Raw genomic sequence first — 15282 nt, 5'->3', positions numbered from 1 at the left:
GATTAAGACCTCTTCCCCTGTGATTTTCCTCTTGATTTTCCATAATTTATATAATTATGTCCTCTGTCAATCATTCTTCCTCTACTCTATGCATTAAAATAACTTCCTAATGTAGATCCACTTGAGGTTTTCCTATGCGTTTCTTCACTGAGAAAATTACCAATGACATCATCATATTTTTAGGGTGTCATATCCAAAAACAAAATTACTTATAGTCATTACCCAGCCATTTGAGCTTTCAGGCTAAGAACACAAAATTAAGAGAGCCCCAAATTCTTCATCAAAATTAATATTCAGAGAAGATAAAGACTAGTAACTATATTAAGCTCATTTAAATTATCTCCAATAGATCTACCTTTTTCCATCTTCATATTAAATAAATTTTTCATGAGAAATACCATATTTGAAGTGGAGGGATTTTCAAAGAGCATTGCTAGGGTTTGCATCAACTCTTCCATTGTCTTTGATTTTGTAATGTTAAATGTCATTGATTGTGCCAAGCATAAATGAATCTTTTCAAGAACCTTTCTATCTAGAATCTACCAATCATCCTCTACTATAGCTACCTATTCCTTGGCTTTCCTTCCAATGGCTTCCATAAATCTTTCTGATAAAGATAGTCCTCCATTTTCATTTTCTATAACTGAAATTTTTGCCTAGTAAACATGTCAATATTCAGCCTACCATCATCTACCATTACTCCCACTCAACCCTGAGACTCCACTCAAACCTTAGAACTTCCTACAGAGGATAGCCATAAAAAAAATTATGATGATTTGTTGAAAATAAAACTGACAACAGACTGGCTCTGATACCACTTCTTAGGATTAGCCATGGAAAAAAATAACAAAAACATCCAAATATAACCAATATTAGAAAATAATATATCAAAAAAAGAGAAGACAAGACACAAAGATTTAACATGGTTCACCCAATCCATACGCTACATCCACTAATGATTACAAAACACAATCCATTAGAGATTAATACCATCACGATAAGCTACAATATCACCATACATTATGAAATCCCTAAACCTAAGACCTTTTATATAGGATATTTACCACTGACAAAATTAGGGCTAGAATAAGTGATAAAATAGGAAAATAGTAGCCAATGCCTTTTACAATATAAGGTCATTTTTAGCTTCGGTAGTGCTACCCCCCAAAACCCCCTATGGGGGCATTGCTCATAGTCACCACCCTATACTATGATAGAGAGAGCATGGGACAATTCTCTTTTATCTTGTTTTAGGGGCACCACCCCCAAACTTTCATAGAAATAATCTAGGGAGAAACCACACCGAATAAACCTATGAGTCTGATTAGGCTCCACATCACAGCAAGTAGGAAAGTGTTAGTTTATTTAATTGAAAGAAATAATGAATTACTTATTTTTTTTTCAAAAAATTAAGGTGTTAGTTGAGAATCAATGTGGGAAAATATTAAAAGATTAAGAATGGATAGAGGGGTTAAATATTATAATTATACATTTGAATCATTTTGTGAAATATTTGGCATTAAAGTAGAAAGGATATTTCCTTATAGTCCTCAAATAAATGGGGTGGCTGAAAGAATGAATAGAAATAGTATAGGAATATGTTATTGTATGTTTCACTTTAAAAATATACATAATAAATTTTGGGTTTTGTTGTTTCTTGTGTTGCATAAATTGTGAATAGAATTATCACCAATGTTGTCATAGACATCACCCTTGAAGAAGCTTGGAGTGGTAAAAATCACTACATTGGTTATTTTAAAGTACATGGGTGTATTTCTTGTGCACATATTCTTGTTGAAATAAGAAAAAGTTAGAACCAACTATATATAATTTTTTTTTTATGGGTTATAGTGAAGAATAAAAGGCTTATAAGATACCTGATTTGACCACAAATAATGTATTTGTTAGTAGGGATGTAAATTTTGATGAGAATTCACAACTTCTAACCATCTCCTCTCCTTTGACCAAAATAAATCCTAATTAGATTTTAGGAACAACTGAAGACTATATTGATGAGCATGAAGAATGCATTTTTGATACAAATAAAGCAACTAATTCTTGCAATTGACCTTTATATGCAAGCATTGATGATAAAGAATATGTTTCTATAGCTAGACATAAGATAAGGAGTGTTGAATAAATCTATGGGAAATTCTCAAAGATCCAAGGATGTAGTTATTATTCTATCATGGCCAAAGTATTACAATTAAATGATCCAAAATCATACAAAGAACGTAGAGAAAAGAAAGAATGGAGTGATCCATGAAGGAAGAATATAATGCATTAATGGAAAATAAAACTTGGGAAGTTTTACACCAACATAGATGCAAGAATATTATTGGCTACAAGTAGGTTTACAAAGAAAAATTTAGATTAAATAGCGTTATAGGAAAAAAAAACAAGGCTAGATTGGTTGCTAAAGGATTTAATAAAAAAAGGGTGTTGGTTATGAAGATACATTCACTTGTTTCATTGACATGAATACAATTAGAATTATTCTATATTGTTTTGTTAGTCATGGTTGACATGTTCATGAAATGGATGTTAAAAATACTTTCTTAAATACAGAATTATATGAAGAAATATATATGGATACATCCCACAATTTTGTAGATCATGAACATCCTAATAATGTTTGGAGATGAAATAAACCACTTTGTGGAGTTAACCAAACACAAAGAGAATGGAATGAAGACATTAACAAGATCTTTCAACTTCATGGGTTTAAAAAATGTAAATCATACCCATATCTTTATGTGGAAAAAGTACACAATAATATTATTGTTATCACAATTTATATAGATGATATAATCATTATTGGACCTAATATTTGGCTGATTAATGACTTAAAATTAGATCTCAACTGGACATTCTTTATGAGTGATTTGGGTTAACTAACTTATTTTCTAGGCTTACAAGTTAGTATTGTTGAAATATTAATGAAGAGAATCATTATTTAAAATGTTAAAGAAGGAAGTTGTTGATAAAGAATATTTTCAATCATTTTTTTGTCACTTATGTCAAACCTGCTATTTTCTAGAATGACAATTGCTTATAAGATCCAAGTAATATCACTTAGTTGATTAATGCGGAGGAGTTCATCAATAAGATATAACAAAAGAGAGTAAGGGGAAGGTTGATTTATGATGTTGTAATGAAGTACAAGGATAAGTTAAGACATTGGTAAAATGACATATTGATAATATACTTGAAGATACAGAGGTTGGTCACACTTAGAAACATTAGAAGAATAAGTTGTAACAAGGATGTTTGCAAAGCTTGAATAAATTCATTAGTAGGTGCCAAGAAAGTTAGTTCATGTCGAGAAATATTTTTAGTTAGTGCTCAGTAAATGAAAAATCTAGTGTGTGCCAAGTGAAAGTGTTCAAGTGTCGAGAAAGTAGTAGGTGTTGAGAAAAGTTAAGGTGTCAAGCAAGGAAAAAGTAATAGGTGCCAAGCACCAGTAAAATTTAGTAGATGTTGATTGAATCCACAATAGGTGTCGAGAAAAGTTCAAGTGCCAAATAATATAGTATGTGTGGAGAACCGGTAATTCAATAATGCCAAGTTCCTGCATTACTTAAAAAGTCAAAGATTTAGCAAATCTAAGCTGATAAGGTTGTTATCTTGAATTTTGTGAACCAGGTGGAAGATAAGAAGGTTGAGCTAGTGGCACAAAATTCTAGGTTAAGAATTTTTAGGTGAATATAGGTGGATTCCAAATGATGTTTCTAGATGAAACAAAATGGAGGGAAAGATACATTGTATCTTATCAAATCAATTCAAACCCAAGTATGAGAAGGAAGAATAGAGTAGGAAAATGCATTCTAAACCTCTACTTAAGAAGTTATAGTTAGAAAAATTGAAGTGTGTGGTTAGAGAGTGCCTGGCTAGAGTGTATAGTGTTAAGAAGAAGTCATGGAGAGGGAAGAATAGAGCACATAGACTCTACTTTGATAAGTGATCACAGAGAGAAGAGATTGCATTGGCGCAATGAGCAAGAAGACTTAAGGAGAAAAAGCTTGAAAGGAAGAAAAGTTGTTAGAGCTACAGATATTTAAGGGCAGACAAATGTGTGAGTTGAATTATGATCTAAAATATGAAAAGTTAAGTTGTGAGTTGTATTAGGTCAAAAGCCCTTAATTGTTACTCTCTTGTAATTATATCAGTTGAAGAAAATTCCAATGGACTTAGGTTGGCCTAAAAACCATTAAGAAATCCTTTAATAGCATGACATTCCAAAGTTGAATTTTCTAAAGTCCTTTAACCAAGCACACTCCTGGAAAAGTGTTTGAAATCTCTTAACCGAGTCACATGAAACAATGTTTTATAGCATTTAACAGGGAAAGCCTTTCACAGGGCATCACTTCAGAAGGGTGAGAAGTAAGGTGGCATGTTACTGATGGTTTTTCCCAAATTGGGTTTCCACATAAATCATTGTGTCATGTGTTGATTTCATGTGCTCTAATTTTGCATGTTGATTTATCAATAACTTGCTAGGATGAAAGTTTAGCTTGGATGCACTGATTGAAAATTTTGAATAGGAAATTTTGGACCTTGAATAACTGATTCACCCCTCCTCTTAGTTATTCTAAAAGAATTTCTAGCAATTTGTATCAGAGCCATCTACTGATTTGGTTTAAAGGTACTAGAAGCAAGAAAGATCAAGATTCCTAAGAGAGAAGTTCCCAAGCTCAAAAGAGATAACTATTTTGCATGGAAAAGTTTGATGAAGTTGCACCTTGGATCTATAGGTGATCATGCACAAACCAAAATCATAGTGGAACATATTGCTCCAGCTAGTGTCTATACTATAGAAGGTGTGAAGGAAAAGAAGGAGCACAATTAGGATATGTTGGAGATTGCCCCTACCCTCAGTTATAATGAGTTTGATGACATAAAAGGATGTACATCTACATTCAAAATGTGGGAAGCCTTGTCAAATATATGTATAGAAGATCAAAATGTCCAAAGAGCAAAAAAATAAAGCCTCAGAGGAAATTTTGATGACATGAGAATGGAGGAAGGTGAGAATATTTCCCAATATGCCTCTAGAATGAAGGAAGTAGTAAGTGCAATAAGAAGTGCCAATTGTGTTCAAGATGATGAAACTATTAATAGAAAATTTTTAAGGACCTTTCTCCCCATTTATTTGTTAGAGTATCATCCATCCAAGAATTGAGATGCATACCAAGAACCAAACTCGCTCTTGAAGGTATAGTGGGTAGGCTTATTGCATTTAAGTTATCTAAATTTGATAAGTATAGACATGAGAATCTTGAATTTGCTTTCAAGGCCAAGCTATTATTGAAGGAAACTAAAGAGATGAAGCCAAAGAAGAAGAAAAGAAAGATCAAATATGCATCAAGAGTGATAGTAACACTAATGGAGAGAATGTGGAACAATTGGAAGCATTGCTAGATAGAAGATTTCATAGAGGAAAAGGTAAATTTAAAGGTAAGCTTCCTATAATTTGTTTCAATTGCAATGAACTAGGTCATATTGCTGCAAGATGTCCACAAAAGAACTATAAAGAAGGCAAAAAGTACAAGAACAGAAGAGAAGATGATAGCAGAGACTACAAGGACAAAGGAAAATAGTGCTACATCATTGAAGAAGAGGATTCATATGAGAATGATGATGAGTAGTCTATGTTGCCATGAAAGATGAATCAGATGAAGATGAGACAACAACATTGGTAGCTTGTGTAGAAAAAATTGACCCGTGGATCATAGATTGTGGATGCTCTCATCACATGACTGGAGACAAAAGTAAGTTTGTTACCTTTACTCAATATGATAGTAATTTTGTTAGATTTGGAAATGATGTTGCATGTCTAATCAAAGAAAAAGGTTCCATTAAGCTTATAGAGAAAATATCATGTGAAAATGCATATTATGTTGAAGGTCTAAAATACAATCTACTAAGTGTGTCACAATTAGGCAATGTAGGATGCAAAGTAGAATTTGAAAATAAAACTGCCAAAATCTATGACATTGATGGAAATCTAATAGGAAAGGGTGACCTGAATCAAAGTAACTTATTTTATCTAGATATGGAAGATGATGCCTTCTTTGTTGTAAGATTTTATAATGTGTGGCTATGGAATAAGAGACTATGTCATGCCAACTTTGGTAATCTGATTAGCATCAGCAAGATGAAGAAAGTCAAAGGATTTCCAAAACTAAAGAAGCCTGACAACACAATGTACAAATAGTGTCAGCTAGGAATGATGAAAAGATCAAGTTTCAAAAGAAAAACCTATACTTTGAAAGAAGTACTAGAGATAGTCCATATTGACTTATGTGGTCCAAGAGAAGTGCAAAGTTATAAAGGAGACAAATACATAATGTTTTTTGTGGATGACTACTCTAGAATGATGTCTATCATGTTCCTAAAACAAAAGTATGATGCATTCCAAATTTTCAAGTGGTACTTGGCCAAGGTTTAGAAGGAAATAGGAAGGAGCTTGAAGTGCCTAAGATCTGAAAGAGGAGGTGAGTTCACATTAAGAGAATTTGAGATATTGTACAATGATAAAGGAATTAAGAGGCAAACATCAGCACCTAGAACTCCAGCATAGAATGGTATTACAGAAAGGAGAAATAGATCAATGATTGATTGTGGTAGAACATTGATGATAGATAAGAATGTTGCACTAAATTACTGGAAAGAAGCTGTAAGTACACTTGTCTACACTCTCAATCGAGTTCAAATCAAGAAAGGTACTAATGCAACACAATTTGAACTATGGTATGGTCTCTCACCTAATGTTAAGCATTTCAAAGTGTTTTTTTGTAAGTGCTATATTCTTAAAGAGTCTAGGAATGGAAAATTTGATGCAAAGAGTGATGAAGGAATATTCCTTAAATACTCCACTTGAAGTAAAGCTTATAAGTATTTAAATGTTAACACTAACAAAGTTGTGTAGAGTGCAAATGTAAACTTTGATGAGCATGTAGAAGCTCAAGATAATGAATCCATCAAGAAACCAAAATAATACAAATCCTTTGTATATTTCTATGAAGGAATGCCTGATGAAGATGAAGTTGCCAATCAAGTTGGGAATTAGCAACAAGTTTCAGTATCTTCTAAGTCACAACCAGTGAATGTTGAGTTGCATTTAAATGCCAAGTTGTAAAATGAAGAAAATACACATTTTGATTCTAAAATCAATACACATGAAAGAGATATAGAGCTACTTGATACAAATGTGCATAGTGACTCTAATGCTAAAAGACAAAACATGAAAACAATTATAGAACCTAGGCTATTAAAGTATGTGAGAAGGTATCACCCTATAGATCAAATCATTGGTGACAAGGAGGCCAAACCAATGACAAGAAAAAAACTAACAAATGAGTCATGTCTTCTAAGCAAGATTGAGCCTAAGATAGTAATAGATGCACTACAAGATGATGATTGGTGCAAAGAAATGGAAAAAGAGATAGAGAAAATCAAGAAGAACAAGACTTGGACTTTAGTTCCACGAGCAACAAATAAGAATCTGATTAGCAGCAAGAGGGTGTTTAGGAAAAAGCCAGATGAGAATGGTGAGATCACAAAAATAGGGCTAGAATAGTCTGCAAAGATTATGCACAAGAAGAAGAACTAGATTATGGGGAAACATTTGCCCTTGTTGCAAGAATGGAAGGAGCCAGATTTCTACTTGCATATGCTACTTACAAAGGTTTCAAGGTCTACCAAATGGTTGTAAAGTCTTCTTTTCTAAATAGTATACTAGAAGAGGAGGTCTACATAGAGCAACTAGAGGGTTTTGTTGATGAGAACAACAAGGACATGGTTTGCAAACTGCACAAAGCACTCTATGGTTTGAAACAAGTGCCTAGAGCTTGGTATGAGAGAATCCACAAATATTTGGTGAAGATTGGATTTGAAAGAAAAGATGACAACAACAAATTGTACATCAAGTTTAAAAAAAGGTAAGGATATCTTGATATCAGAAATCTTTGTGGATGATATAATATTTGGAGGAAAATATGCACTATGCAAAGCTTTTGCTAACCAAATGAAACATGAGTTTGAAATGTCAATGTTTGGAGAAATAAAATTCTTTGTTGGATTGCAAGTATATCAATTGAAACATGGCAAATTTTTGACCCAATAAAAGTATATCAAGGAGATACTCAAGACATTTGGCTTAGAGGATTCAAAACCAATCAGCATACTAGTGATAATAGGACACAAGCTATCCAAGAATGATGAATTTGCTAAAGTAAATTTGACAATGTATAGGTCTAGGATTGGAAAGTTGTAGTATATTGTGCATAGAAAACTAGAAATTGCATTAGTTTTTGGGATAGTAGCAAGATTTTTTGCAAATCCAAGAGAAAATCACCTTATGGCAGTGAAGAGAATAATGAGGTATCTAAAAGGAACATATGACTTTGGCTTATACTACAAGAGGATTGAAAAATTTGAATTGAATGCCTACACTGATGCAGATAGGGTAGGTAACATTGATGACAAGAAAAGCACTAGTAGAGGAGCACTCTTCTTAGGAAGAAGATTAGTCACTTGGATTGGAAAAAAGAAAATTTGTACCTCATAGTTCATAGTTGAAGCTGAGTATGTTGCAGTTTTCATCAATTGTACCAATACTGTATGGATCAAGCACCTATTGAAAGGAATGAAGGAGGAGATAAGTAAGCCAATGATACTCTATTGTGATAATACAAGGGCCATCAACATGTCCAAGAATCCTATGATGTATGCAAAACCTAAGTATGTTGCAATTAAGTATCACTATGTAAGATAACTGGTGGAAGAAAAACACATGAAGATTAAATATATCAACTCAAAGGAACAAATTGTTGGCATCTTCGCAAAACCTTTGCCTATAGATGCATTTTAGTATCTTATAGGTGAGCTAGGGGTAAAGCCCCTATCCTAGGCTGTTTGAGCAACAATAGAACTGCCTTGCATCAAATAAATTGATTATTAAAATTATATAAATTAATGCAAAGGATACTTGTTATGGTAAAATTACAAATCAGTCACAAGCATGGTGACAGAGGGAGAAGTTGGACTATGCAAAGTCTACATCTACATAACTAAAGATGTTGAGTCATTGGCATTGTTGTCAAAGAGTGAGAAATAAAAGAAATTGATCAACTATAGAAGATCATAGGGAGATATCAAACTGATCAAATAGCAGTAACTAATCTAAAGGATCAAAGGAAGATAGCAAAAATTGATAAGTCAAAGGGAGAAATAGCAAAAAGGATAAAATTACTAAGAGTGAGAATAAAGAAGAAAAGAAATTAGGATGATAGATCTAAGAGGGAGTAGATCAGTGAAATTAGTATGTACTAGCAAAAAGGGAGACATGAAGAAGAGGGAGATATGAAAGACAAAAAATTAAAATTGGCATTTGAATTACTATTTTAACCTAGCTATTACTTTGATAACTTGGTTGATCAGTTTGGTTTACCATCAATGCCAAAGAGGGAGATTGTTGAAATAAGATTGAAACAAATCATTGTTGAAGATGTTGAAGAAGGAAATTATTGATAAATATTTTTTTCAATCATTGTTTTGTCACTGATGTCAAACCTACTATTTTTTGGAATGACAACTGCTTATAAGATCCAAGTACTATCACTTATTTGATTAATGAGGAGGAGTTAATCAATAAGATGTAACAAAAGCACCTAAGGGGAAGGTTGAGTTATGATGTTGTAATGAAGTGCAAGGACCAATTAAGACATTGGTAAAATGATGTATTAATAATATACTCGAAGATACAGAGGTTGGCCACTCTCAGAAAAATTAGAAGAATAAGTTGTAACAAGTTTGTCTATAAATGTTGACTAAATTCATTAGTAGGTGTTGAGAAATTTAGTTCATGACAAGAAAAAATTTTAGTTAGTGCCAAGAAAATGAAAAATCTATTGTGTGTCGAGTGAAAGTGTTTAGGTGTCGAGCAAATAGTAGGTGCCAAGAAAGGAAAGTGTAATAGGTGTCAAGCACCAGTAAAATTTAGTAGATGTTGAGTGAATCCATAGTAGGTGTTGAGAAAACTTCAAGTGTTGAGTAACACAGTATGTGTCAGGTACCAATAATTCAATAATTTTGAGCTACTACATTATTTGAAAAGTAAAAGATTCGTGAGATCTAAGCCAATAAGGTTGTTATCTTGAATTTTGTGAATGAGGTGGAAGATAAGAAGGTTGAGTTGGTGGCACAAAATTCTAGGTTAACTATTTTTAGGTGAATATAGGTGGATTCCAAATGATATTCCTAGAAGAAACAAAATGGAGGGAAAGATACATTCTATCTTATCAAATGAGTTCAAACCCAAATATGAGTGGGAAGAATAGAGTGGGAAAATGCATTCTAAACTTCTACTTAAAAAGTTACAAGTCAAAGAATGAAAGTGTGTGGTTAGAGAGTGGTTGGTTGGAGTGTGTAGTGTCAAGAAGAAGGCATAGAAAGGAAAGAACAAAGCACATATACTCTACTTTGATAAGTGGCCATAGAGACAAGAGATTTCATTGGCACAATGAGAAAGTAGACTCAAGGAGACAAAGCTTGAAAGGAGGACAAGTTGTCAGAGTTGTAGAGATTGAAGACTAGGAAAATGTGTGAGTTGAATTGTGATCTGAAACCTACAAAGTTAAGTTGTGAGTTGTATCAGGTCAAAATCCCTTATCTATTACTCTCTTACAATTGTATCAGTTGAGGAAAAATCCTATGGACTTAGGTTGGCCTAAAAGCCATTAATAAATCCTTTAATAGGGTGACATTCCAATGTTGAATTTTCTAAAGTCCTTTAACCAGGCACACTCCTAAAAAATAATTTGAAATCCCTTAACTAGATCACATCTAACAATGTATTGTAGCCTTTAACAGAGCAAGCCTTTCATAGGGCATCACTTCAGAAGGGTGAGAAACGAGGTAGCATGTTACTCATTTTTCCCAAATTGGGTTTCCACATAAATCATTGTGTCATGTGTTTGATTTTTGCATGTTTATTCATCACTAACTTGCTAGGATGAAAGTTTAACTTGGATGCATGGTTAGTTTAATTAATTAGGCTCACTATACTTAGTGAAAAGTTTTAATAGGAAGTTTTGGACCTTGAATAAATGATTCACCTTCCCGACCCCATCCCCCCTCCCCACCCCCCCACCCCCCCATCCTCTTAGTTATTCTAAAAGAATTTCTAACAAGTATTCTTCATGACAAGCTATTTATCTCTCAAATAAAATATGCTTTGGATCTCTTAGAGAAATTGAAAATGATTGAGTGGAAGTCAAACTCTATTGCTTTCTAATTTGGATTTAAGCTTATCAAGGAATGTAGCTCCATTAATTTAGATCCTACATTTTATAGAAAACTTTTCAATAACTTGTTTTATTAAATTTATTCTAGACAAGATCATTGTTCTTAGTAAATATGATATCAAGATTTATGCAAGAACCTAAAGAAAGTATTTAGATGGCTATTGAGAGGATTTTATGAAATATTAGGGGAAAAATTTACTATGCAAAAAAGAATAACTAAAATTATTCATCTTCCTTGATTTTATTTATAGATTCAGAGTGGTGAGGTGATATTAATGATAGTAAATCTACTAGAGACTATGTCAAGCAGAATACAGAGAAGATTTGTATGAAGGAAAAGAGGCACTTTGGATTTAAAATCTTGTATTTGAGCTTTTATTTGCACAAATCTTGGTCCCTAATTTATATGGTGACAGTCAAAATGTTTACCAAGTTGAAAATAATCATGTTTTCCATGCTAAAACAAAGCATATTGAGATTGATATTCACTATATCAGGGACCTTGTCCAAGAAAATATTGTTAAGCTCCACTTTTTTCCAAGTAAAGATCAAATAGTTGATATATTTACTAAAAGTACTCTCAAGTCTAAAATTTTAAATTTATGGGATATGTTGGGCATGATTGAGCTAAACATTAAAGGGGGATAGTGACGTAATTTTCTCCTCCTCTTTTGTATACTTATAGCCAATCTTAAGGGGGTGTTAGGAAGATTAAGATTTTCTATAATAGTCTAGAGGAGATGGTAGAAATTTTTTAGAGTCTTATATGGAACATTCCAAATTTTGAGTTCTAGAGTCTTCAATGGAACATTCTAGATTTTGAGTATAAAATTCTAAGATATATTTCATATTCTAGAAGAACATCTTCTAGATATATTTACTACCTTTATAAATATGTAATATCTACAAATAATGATTGCATAGTTAGAAGATATTTGAAATATCTAATGACTGTAAGAAAGTTAGATTAATATATTCTTGTTTATGAGATATATTTCTTTATTTTTCGACGTATTTTTTATATTTCAATAGTTTTTATTGTGTTATTTTATTTCAATATGGATATTTTAACACTCATAACATTAAGAACAAGTTCTAAGATTCATAAAAAGTCTCAAATATAAAAACCATAAAATAATAATATGAAAATGTGTCATAAGCTTGTGCCAAAATTCAATTATTTGCCTAAAATCCAGCATGGTTTCTTTGAATTTATTTATTTATTCCTCATTTCACCTTAGTTACAATATATTTGAGATTCATATGTTAATTATTTAAGGCTATTCAAAATGGTGTTACATTCCTTTTTTCTATAAACTAGGGCCAATCATTATGACCTTTCCTGCGTTCCACTAGAAAACATAAAAGATAAATCGTTTAGAATTGTAAGATAAGTGGAAAATATTTTAATATATTAGATATAATTTTATATAACTAATAATATTTCTTGTAAGATTATATGAATACCCATCCAACCCATGAACTAATCTCTTAACAATTATAAAACTAGATTTATAAGGAACTAATAAATAAAGCATTAAATAAATTGGCTAGTGTTTACATATGATACATGCATAAAAACTTAGTTGTGTCTTAACTATAAACCAAAAAAAGAGAGGATAAAACACAACTAAGTTGCACTAAAATTACCATTACTTTAGAGCAAGATAGTCATAACAATTATAACAAGTTTAAGGTATTGAGTTTTCTAGAAAATGGTTGTAGGATAACAAATTACACAATAAACTCACACTTCATACTTTGTTTTGTTAATTTTTTCATTTATTGAGTGTTATAAATATAATATAGAAAGTAAGATACTAAGAGGGGTGTGGGGGGGTGAGTTAGGATCTATAAAATATCAACACTTCAAACATGAACCATATTTGACATCTTGATCATAAATTTTTTATTAAACCTTCATCTTATACCAATGGAGTGATGTACTTTAACATAATATAAGATATAATATATTAATTAAATCAATAAACCTCATAAACACATAAAACATTCGATACAAAAATTTTGTAATGTAAAATCCCTCCAAGGTGAAGGTAAAACTGTGATGGGGATGACACCCATAAAATATTCACTACTACAGTGACAAGTTTCACCTATTAGGGATACAAATTTGACCACTTCTACTGATTTACTCTATGAGGGGTCTACCATGTTAAGAGATTACAAGACTATGAATTCCTACCTTGGTTAAAGGATTTAATCATTATAGATAAGTGATTAATCTTTTAGGAGATTCACAAAACGTGTGTTAGGACCACTCTATTAAGTGGTTTACTCTGTGAAAAACCTAGTTAAATGTATCATTTACTTGAATGTTGACAACCACTCATTTCTATCCAATTCAATGATCACCTTTTTTATTTGATTTGTCACTAACATTGGAATTAACTACTCGATCACCTCCATTGTTTAGCTATGGTTTGCCTTAAAAACTTTGCATCCAAACTCCTCTTGATCATGCACACTCACACACATATTAATTAGGTATGAAAACCTCCTTATATAGTTATTTGTCAAATCTTCTAGCTCATGATCAATGATCTTGATTCATCCCTTTATCTAGTTGGATAATCTACATTTTTGATTGTTTGATTGCCATGCAAAGGGCTCAATGACAAATAATTACAAGCATGATTACCTCCTTAACCAACTCAACTATCATAGAATCATCATTATAACTTGGCAAAAACTCTTTACCTCAAGGTTTATTCAATTCCATATATTTACGTAAAATTGTGCTACTCAACTTCAATAGCTTCCAATGCTCATCCTTAATTGGTCTTCCTTTTTTATCCTTAGCTTATACTAAGGTTAGAATGAACCAAATTTCTTGGATTGTACTTCATTTTATTCTTTCTAGCTCAACTTGTATATCACTCAACATATACTATTCTTCTTGGTGACGTTCGTGTGTAATTGGCTTTTATCACTACTCGATCATAATTGAATAAGTACATAAATCTATGTATTTTCTTGGCCCATTATGATGGCTTGGATGTAGTGATGCCTAACCAACTCTACCTAGGAAATTACTAAGTATTTAACACTAATAGAAAACTTTTCCTTAGGGATCAACAATCTCCGCCTTTGACATTAGTTGAAAAACCACTTGGTAATGATCAACATTGCAAAAAGTAAAAAATAGAAAAAAAATTAAAATATTCTAAATACTCCCCCTTAACGTGAGATCCATACCTTGACTTAGTAAATTATATACACATGTTTTGACTCTACTCTTAGTACATACATGTTCAAAGCTCAAAAATTTCCTTTCCTTTATCATCATCATTTTTCCCCTTTTTTTTGTCACTCATGGATACTACTGTGTAGGGTTCAAATCATACTTATCCAAAAATGGTTTGTGGGCTTGTTAAATCAAACCTAATGTAATATTTGTTGGAGTGGGGTTGTTATTGCACCAAAAGACCAATCTATCAATTCTTGATACAACCACTCAATCTATATTACATGGGAGGTGGTTAAGCCATTGTCACAAATTCCAAGGGGAGCACTGAAGAAATTTCCAACAATATCTCTGTCAACATTAAGTAAGGGTCTAAGGATTTGACTTGTGATCAAGCTCTAATACAACTTGTTAGAGTGGGATTTTTTTTACCAAAAGACCAATAGATCAATACTTGATACAACCACTCAACTTATAGTACACAAGAGGTAGTTAAGCCCTTGTTAAAAATCTTGAGGGGAGTACTAAAAAAATTTTCAACACTATTCTAGGTTTCCTTTATGGATTCAAGATCTTTAATCTCAATCTCCAATACAATTTCTAGATCCACCAAACCATTTGCAACTCACAAATATGGATATTGTTGGACTAAATTTTTTACAATATGTAAATATTTTTGCATAGCTTCAAAATGGAAATTTATCATAGCTTGAATTGATATAAGTTGAGCTCTTATTCTACTATATTCTATAGTTAATTCAATGAGCC

Source organism: Cupressus sempervirens, chromosome 11, assembly GCF_028749045.1.
Source record: "Cupressus sempervirens isolate cs-2001-9-10 chromosome 11, ASM2874904v1, whole genome shotgun sequence".
Taxonomy (NCBI): domain Eukaryota; kingdom Viridiplantae; phylum Streptophyta; class Pinopsida; order Cupressales; family Cupressaceae; genus Cupressus; species Cupressus sempervirens.
The sequence above is the reverse complement of the archived record's forward strand: the minus strand, read 5'-3'. Positions refer to the sequence as shown.